General features: G+C 49.8%; 1 long non-coding RNA gene across 1 annotated transcript; it reads right to left on the bottom strand.

Moving 5' to 3' along the window:
* Positions 1–2,826: 2,826 nt before the first annotated feature.
* Positions 2,827–5,508, bottom strand: LOC128912919 (uncharacterized). Its single transcript, XR_008467794.1, has 3 exons — positions 5,014–5,508; positions 3,533–3,751; positions 2,827–2,897 (listed from the first exon to the last, which is right to left on the bottom strand). It is a non-coding gene; the product is annotated as an uncharacterized LOC128912919 (long non-coding RNA).
* Positions 5,509–9,249: the final 3,741 nt, after the last annotated feature.

Genomic DNA, 9,249 nt, shown 5'->3' with positions numbered 1-9,249 from the left:
CACAAAGCAGCCTGAGCATCTTTGAGATACTGCCTACTTCACAGACCATGAACACCCTCTCCGGCTTGGCTCCATTTCAGCCAGTGCCCCCTAATGAAACACCCATCCACACAGCCTATCGAGAGCTCATTGATTCGAGATAACTACACAGCCTTTGCCTGGGTCTAGACAGATCCTCATATTCAGTACAGGCTGCCGTCGTGATTCTGCCTACCCTGGACTCTATGCACCCGGGCAGGGCAGCCCCGAGCCAAACACACAGACCTACACTACACAGAACACTACGAACGATGCGCCTCAAAGCTGAGAAAGAAGTCTCAGCAAGAAGGATGACACCCACACCAAAGTCACCGTTGGGCAAGACGACCTGCAGGACCATGATGGTGATGAAGTGGACAGGCTCTACGGAACTCCCAGAAACAAAGTGTAGAACTTCACGCTCCCTGAAAAGAAGGGACCATCAAGCCCGATAAGATGGACACACAGGAAGCCTGGCGTCAAGACCTAAGAACATAACAATACAGGGAAGAAGTCCCAGTTGAGGAAGTGGGTTGTCTGGAAACTTCCAAGATGCAAGACCGATGCACACTTTAAGCTTCTAACACAAGAAGAACGGCAGATAGTTGGCACGATGCCAACGGGTGGAGGCATTTGAAACCCTAGGGATGGCACACGAGGCACAATCCGTGCTCCTGGAGCTTAAAGGTGACCTCGAGACCCAAAAGAGTTCTAAGACACAGAACACGGACCACACAAAGGACATGACAACACACACAGGCTGGAATTGCCCTGCCCAGGACACACTAGCATGATGCCAAACAGTAAGCAACATCATTTACCTGTCCAAAGGAGACTGTGCCCCAGGACAGCCCTCCCCACTACACTAACATCAAAGACCCCATTTTGCAATTGTCCACCTCATCCCCTCTCCAGCACTGTCTCTCAACTTAGCTTTTGGAGGGCCAGGCGGCATCCAAATCCATCCTTGAGGCAGTCCACAGAAAACAGACATCCAATACGTTCCTGCGGTCACCAGGTTCCTCCTCTGCCTCTGCAAAAGAAAAAGAAAAACCATAATCCTCAAAGCAGCCACAGTACCAGCAATAAGCACCCTGAGAGGAGATGCTAACCCTCCTCCACAACACCCTCAGCCTCATGAATGCCGAGGCATTCTGCTTGCCTGCTCATCGTCGATTCCGGAGTCCAGTCCTACACAGTGATTCACAGCACCTAAGATACCAAGAAACACAACATTAGCACTGCGCTTCTGCCAAAACACCAGTCCCGTGCCCCAGCTCGATGCTATCCAGCTCGCCTCAAATGCGAGAGACTAGAACAGACCAAGCTCTGACGACACCCAAACCCAACTGCAGAACCTGTCCAAGAAAAAATCGTGAACACACCTCCCTTTTCCTATCCGTCCCCCAGTGCCAAAACTTTAGAAAGCCTCTCTCTTATCCCTGAGCTGTCAGGGAAGGAGCCCCACTTATTCCCCACAGCTCCCGCACTCTATTTGCTGGCCCGAACCCCCAGCATCAGACGCTCCTCAGGAGCCGCTCTTCCCAGCCCCTCCCTGAATTCTGCCATTATCTCCTATCTTCTGTCTTCCCACGGACTCCAGTCTCTGCTACAGACCCAGAGTCAGCGAAGCCCTGACCCAACATACACCAGGAGCCTGCCACAAGCCACAAAGGCTCCAGGGACACTGCGGAACACTGCGCACCGTGGGGGAAGGCAATGAGCTGCCCCACACCCTGAAAGACGTTATACCTTACGTCCCTGATGCTTTCTTGAGACAAGATGGTCACCCAGTCCCTGCAAAGTAATCTCATCATCTGCCCGATTGAGACAAATGTTACCGGTATCTTACCTGGGATACAGCAAAACCAGTGAAAATAAAAAAACACCAAGACAGTTCCATCTTCAATACAGACAGGGATTCCAGAAAAACAGCCGTGCCTGGAAGAGAGAAAACCATACCTTTAAACCATCTCACCACCCCGAAATGCTCATTACAACGTGACTCACCTGAAAAACCACGAGGATGAAAAGTAGCATACAAGGCCACTCTCTACTGTATGTGCTGCCAAACCTCACCTGGTCCTCAAGGTCTTACCACCTCCACCTTCTTACCTGTGATTCTCTAAATGGGATAACATCTCCACCCAAGGAGCTGAGCGGCCTCCAAAGCTGCAATCGACTGAAGAACAGGCAGAGCTCTGACCCTGAAGACGCCTGGCAGCAGAATGAGCTTCCCCAGCAGAGGCTGGGGGTCATATACCCTGGGCCCTGCCCACCATCCCCTGGGAAAGGGGCCTGGCTGACCTCCACAAGGCATAGAGCCTGCCAGAGGAGCGGCTGCTCCTTTCCTCACAGGCCTGAAAATTACAGCGTGCAAAACAACAAAACGGAGAAAGCGACCCTTAGAGGAAATGACAACACGTGCTCTTTTATTACAACTACATCGATTGTGTCAGCAACAGGGCCCGGTAGGTAAGTAAACTTAATTAAACTTTTGGAGGGCATAGACAGAAAGAGAAAGACATCATCCTAACCTAAATAGGCAAGATGATCATTCAGCACAGTAACAATATTTTTATCAAGACTCAATGTGCTTTAGTTTCCTCTTAAAAGAAACCCCACGAGTCATACAGCATTTCTAGCAAGACAATGCATATAACCCGACTTCTGCCAGAACTGTGTTCTGGATCGGACCGACAGACAGAGCGCAAGCAGAGGCTTGTACTCCGCCCGTAATGCAGCAGCTGAGAAAGAACCGAGGCTTGGGGCCACTGCTCTCCTTGGCCAAGTCTGCTCCGGTGCCCTGTCAGTCGTTGCTGTTGTGCCTTAGGCCATGGAGTAAAACAAGTGACACGTGCTCCCTTTTAACTTCCCTCCTAAGGCAGAAAAGAGGAAGAGAGAGACTTAGGGACTGAAAGATAAACTGAACTATAACGAAATCTTAACAGCAAAATAATACCGAGAAAAGGCACAGTAACAAGAAAACATTAAATATATACAGGACATACACAACCCAATACAGAGCTCCCAGGATGACCACTGCTTCACCCGCTGGCACGGGGAAAGTCCAGGACCAGACTCTGTGACAGACAGGAACCAGATTCCAGATCTGGTTGCATAAATGCATGGATCAGGGTCAAAGGACAATGAACAGACAGGAGTCCTCAGAGGCCAGATGACAGGTACCGACCCCTTCGATCCCTCTGCTTTTATACTGAGCGTGATGAGGATGGGATGCAATACCCCATCAGTCAGATTCGGGTCACTGGTCCTGTCTTCTCTTCACCGTGGGTGCAACCCCTCTATGCTTTTCTGCTTCCGACCCTCCAACAGGGCATATATAAAAGTTAGCTACGCTATGTGTTATAGGAATAAGTATAAGCAAGAGCCTCTCTGCACGGCATCCCTTCGCATTAAGTGCAAATACAAGGTCTTGGCACTCTGAAGGTGGATACTACCTGAAAAATACGTCATTATTTTCAGAGAGTTCAGTTAGTTGTAAGAGACTTACCTGCAAAGTAAAGTGACTGAAAACAACACTCGTACTGTTGTACGTCAGACCAGCACTTCTGCATATGGCTATGTAACCTCACATTCACATGAATAAGAGAAGTGGCCAAATGTATCCATGGAGCCGCTGGTCACATCTTCCCTTTAATACCTCGGGCTGACCCACTTTTGTCCTGCGCTCCCATCAGCTCCCCTGCATATCCCTGGCCATCTCATCATTCTGCATCTGAAAAAAAACAACACGCCAACATCAAACATTACCCTGATGCGGGGTGGTAGCTTAATTCTAAAGGTCTTCTTTCTAATTAGGAACCCTGTTCACATAAGTCCACCTACAGCCTGTCATCCAAAAAAGAGAAGCCCGCAAACATTACACCCCACAGAAAGCAGCCTTAACATCTTTGAGATACTGTCCCCTTCACTAGCCATGAACACCCTCTCCAACTTGGCTCCACTTATGCCAGTGCCCATGAATGAAACAACCATCCACGCAGCCTCTCGAGAGCTAATCAATTCAAGATGACTGAGCAACATTTGCCTGGTTCTAGACAGATCCTCAGATTCACTACAGACTCTCATCACAATTCCGCCTAACCTGGACACTACACAGCCAGGCAGGGCAGCCCCGAGCCAAACACACACATACTGACACTACACAGAACACTATATCGACGCGCCTCAAGGATGAGAGAAAACTCTCAGGAAGAAGGATGACACCAGAACCAAAGTCATCGTCGGGCAAGACGACCTGCAGGACTGTGGTGGTGATGATGTGAAGAGGCTCCACAGAACCCCCTGAAACAAAACGTAGGACTTCATGGTCCCTGACGAGAAGGGATTGTCGAGCCCGACAAGACGTATGCGCAAGAAGCCTGGCTTCAAGGCCTAAGAACATAACGATGCAGGGAAGAAGTCCCAGTCGCGGAAGTGGGTCGTCCAGAAACTTCCGAGACACAAGACTGATGCATGCCTTAAGATGCTAACACAAAAAGAGCAGCAGCCGAATAGTGCTATGCCCACGGATCCGAGCATTCGAGACCCTAAGGACAATGCTCGAGTCCTCACACCACGGTCGTTGAGCTTAAAGATGACCTCGAGTCCCGAGAAAGGGCCAAGATACACAACACAGACCACACAAATGACACGACAACACACACAGGCTGGAACTGCCCTGCCCAGGATGCGCTAGCATCACATCCTTTACCTTCCCAAATATGACTGTGCCCCGGGACAGCCCTCCCCACTACGCTAACGTCAAAGACCCTATTTTACAATTGTCCACCTCGGCCCCTCTCCAGCGCCTGATTGTCTAGTTAACTTTTGGATGCCCGGGTGGCATCCAAGACCATCCTTGATGCAGTCCATCCAGCAGACTTACCTGAAAAGTAAAACTACTGAAAGGAAAACTGATTCTGTTGTACCTCAGACCAGCACATTCACACATGGCTACTCAACCTCACATTCACATGAAAAAAAGAGTACCCAGTTGTATTCATAGAGGCGCCAGTCACATCTTCACTCTAATACCACATGCCAAGCCACCTCCGTACAGCGCTCCTCTCGGCTCTACTGCGTCACCCTGCACATCTTGTCTCTCCACATCTAAAAAGAGAAAAAAAAATATCAAACATTACCCTGATGCAGAGCAATAGCTTAATTCCAAAGGTCTTGTTTCTACTTCGGAACACTGTTCAATTAGATCCAACTACAGCCTGCCACCAAAACAAAAAAAGAAAGTAAGCCCACAAACATTACACCCCACACAAATCAGCCTAAACATCTTTGAGGTAGTATCTCCTTCGCTAACTGTGAACAGCCTCTCCGACTTGGCTCTGCTTATGCCAACACCCACTAATGAAACGCCCACGCACCCAACCTACTGAGAGCAAATCGATTCCAGATGACTACCCAACCTTTGCCTCAGTCTCAACAGATCCACATATTAACTATCGACTCTCATCACTGTTCTGCCTGCCCTGAACTCTACACACCCAGGCAGGGGCGCTCCAAGCCAGACACACACACACACACACAAGACCTAAGAATGTAATGACATAGGGAAGAAGCCCCAGTCGCAGAAGTGGGCCATCCGGAAACTTCCGAGACACAAGACCGAAGCATGCTTTAAGATTCTAACCCAAGAAGACCAGCAGCCGAATGGTGCTATGCCCATGGGTGCAGGTGTTTGAGACCCTAGGGATGGCGCCTGAGGCACCATGCCATGCTCCTGGAGCTTAAAGACGACCTCGAGACCCGAGAAAGGTCTAAGACACAGAACACGGACCACACAAATGACACAGCAACAGACACAGGCTGGAACCGCCCTGCCGGGGACACGCTACAATGCCAAACAGTAAGCCGCATCCCTTATGTGCCTAAAGGAGGCTGCACTCCAGGACAAACCTCTCCCCTATGCCAACTTCAGACACAACTTTTTGCAATTCTCAACCTTGTCCCCTTTCAAGCACCTGTCTCTCAACTTAGCTTATGGAGGGCCAGGGGTCCAAATCCATCCTTGAGGCAGTCCACAAAAAAACAGCCATCCAATACATTCCTGTGGTCACCAGCTTCCTCCTCCTCCGCAAAAGGAAAAGAAAAAAGTTTATCCCAAAAGCAGCCACCACACCAGCAATAAGCATCCTGAAAGGACATGCTAACCTCTTCCACAACACCCTCAGCCTCATGAACACCGAGGCATTCTGCTCGCCTGCTCAGCGCCAATTCCAGAGTCTGACGCTGCGGCAACAGTGATTCATGGCACCTAAGATACCAAGAAACACAACATTACCATTGCACTACTGCCAAACCACCAGTCCCATGCTCCTCCTCAATACTATCTGGATTGCCTCAAATGTGAGAGCCTAGAACACACCAGGCTCCGATGACACACAAACCCAACTGCAAAACCTGTCCGAGAGACTCATGAAGCCGGCTCCCTTTCCTAGACCTCCCCCAGTGCCAAAACTTTAGAAACCCCTTCTCTTCTCCCTGAGCTGTCAGGGAAGGAGGCCCACTTCTTCCCCACAGCTCCCACCCTTTATTTGCCCGTCCGAACACCCAGCATCGGACACTCCTCGGGAGCCACTCTTCCCAGCCTCTCCCTGCGTTCCGCCAACAACTCCTGTCTTCCCACAGACTCCGGGCTCTGCTACAGACCTACAGAGTCAGTGAAGCCCTGACCCGACCTACACCAGGGGCCCGCCACAAGCCGCAAAGGCTCCAGGGACACAGTGGTACCCTGCGCACCATGGGGGAAGGCAAACAGGCGCCCCACACCCTGAAAGACATTATGCCTTACAGCCCTGCTGCTTTCCTGAGAAATGCAAAAACTCCATCTACAGCTGCAGACAAGATGCTCGCCCAGTCCCTGCAAAGTAATCTCATCACCCGCCCGACTGAGACAAATTCTATTGGCAGCTTACCTGGGATACGGCAAAGCTAGTGGGGAAAAACAAACAAACAATAAAGTTCCATCTTCAATACACTCAGGGATTCCAGGAAAATACGCCGTGCCTGGAAAAGAGAAAACTGTACCCTTAAACCATCTCACCGCCCCCGAATGCTCATTACAACGTGACTGACCTGAAAAACCCCAAGGAAGAGAACCAGCACGTGAGGCTGCTGTCTACTATACATGCTGCCAGACCTCACCTGGTCCTCAAGGTTTTACCACCTCCAGCTTCCTACCTGCTATTCTCTAAATGGGCTAACATCTCCGCCCAAAGAACTGAGCCAGCTCCAAAGCTGCAATCGACTGAAGGACCAGCAGAGCTCTGACCCTGGAGATGCCTGGCAGCGGAATGAGCTGCCCCAGCAGAGGCTCTGGGTTATATACCCCGGGCCCTGCCCACTGCCCTTCCCACCAGCACCTGGGAAAGGGGCTGGGGCAACAAGGCATAAAGCGTGCCAGAAGAGCAGCTGCTCCTTTCCTCACAGGCCTGAAAAGTACAGCATGCGAAACACCAAAACAGAGAAAGCGACCCTTAGAGGAAATGACAATACATCCTCTTTTATTACAACTACATCAATTGTGTCAGCAATGGGGCCCAGTAGGTAAGTAAACTTAATTAATCTTTTGCAGGGCATAGACATAAAGAGAAAGACGTCATCTTGACCTAAATTGGCAAGAAGATCATTAAGCATAATAACAATATTTTTAAATCAAGACTCAATGTCCTTTAGTTTCCTCGTAAAAGAAACCCCACAACGAGTCATACAGCATTTCTAGCAAGACAACGCATATAACCCGACTTCTGCCAGAACTGTGTTCTGGATCAGACCGGCAGACAGAGCGCAAGCAGGAGCTTGTACGCTGTCTGTAATGCAGTGGCTGAGAAAGAACCAAGGCTTGGGGCCGCTGCTCTCCTCGGCCGAGTCTGCTCCCATGCCCTGTCCGTCCTTGCTGTTGTGCCTTACGCCGCACAGTAAAACAAGTGACACGTGCTCCCTTTTAACTTCTCTCCTGATGCAAGAAAGAAGAGAGCGAGACTTAGGGACTGAAAGATAAACTGAACTGTAATGAAATCTTAACAGCAAAATAATACCAAGAAACGACAACAGTAACAAGAAAATAATTAAATGCATACAGGACATACACAACCCGATACGTAACTCCCAGGATGACCACTGCTTCACTGGCAGGCACGGGGAAAGTCCGGGACCGCGCTCGGTGACAGACTGGAACCGGATTCCAGACCCGGTTGCATAAATGCACAGATCGGGGTCAAAGGACAATGAACAGACAGAGGAATCCTCAAAGGCCAGACAACAGGTACCGACCCCTTCGATCCCGCTGCTTTTATACAGAGCGTGATGATGATGGAATGCAATACCCCATCGGTCAGGTTCGGGTCACCGGTCCTGTCTTCTCTTCACCGTGGGTGCGATCCCTCTACGCTTTTCTGCTTCCGACGGGGCATATATAAAAGTTAGCTGCACTGTGCTGTTATAGGAATAAGTATAAGCAAGAGCCTCTCTGCACGGCATCCCTTCGCATTAAGTGTAAATATAAGGTCTTGGCGCTCTGAAGGCAGATACTACCTGAAAAATACGTCATTATTTTCAGAGAGTTCAGTTCATTGGAAGAGACTTACCTGCAAAGCAAAGTGACTGAAAACAACACTGGTTCTGTTGAACCTCAGTCCAGCACTTCCACGCATGGCTACGTAACCTCACATTCACATGAAAAAAAGTGGCCAAATGTATTCGTGGAGCCGCCGGTCACATCTTCCCTTTAATACCTCAGGCTAAGCTACCTTTGTCCTGCGCTCCCGTCGGCTCCCCTGCGTATCCCTGGCCATCTCATCTCTCCGCATCTGAAAAAAGAAAAAAAAACAACACACCAACATCAAACATTACCCTGATGCAGAGCAGAAGCTTTATTCCAAAGGTCTCCTTTCTACTTAGGAACCCTGTTCACATAAGTCCAACTACAGCCTGTCATCCAAAAGAGAGAAGCCTGCAAACATTACACCCCACACAAAGCAGCCTGAACATCTTTGAGATACTGTCCCCTTCACTAGCCGCAAACACCCTCTCTGACTTGGCTCTGCTTATGCCAGCGCCCGCTAATGAAACACCCGTCCACGCAGCCTCTCAAGAGCTAATCGATTAGAGATAACTATGCAACCTTTGCCTGGGTCTAGGCAGATCCTCATATTCACTACAGACTCTCATCGTGATTCTGCCTACCCTGTACACTACACGCCCGGGCAGGGC

This window comes from Rissa tridactyla, chromosome 7 (genome assembly GCF_028500815.1).
Source record: "Rissa tridactyla isolate bRisTri1 chromosome 7, bRisTri1.patW.cur.20221130, whole genome shotgun sequence".
In the NCBI taxonomy this organism is placed as follows: Eukaryota; Metazoa; Chordata; class Aves; order Charadriiformes; family Laridae; genus Rissa; species Rissa tridactyla.
Note: the sequence above shows the minus strand (reverse complement) of the source record. Positions and strands in the feature narration are given on the sequence as shown.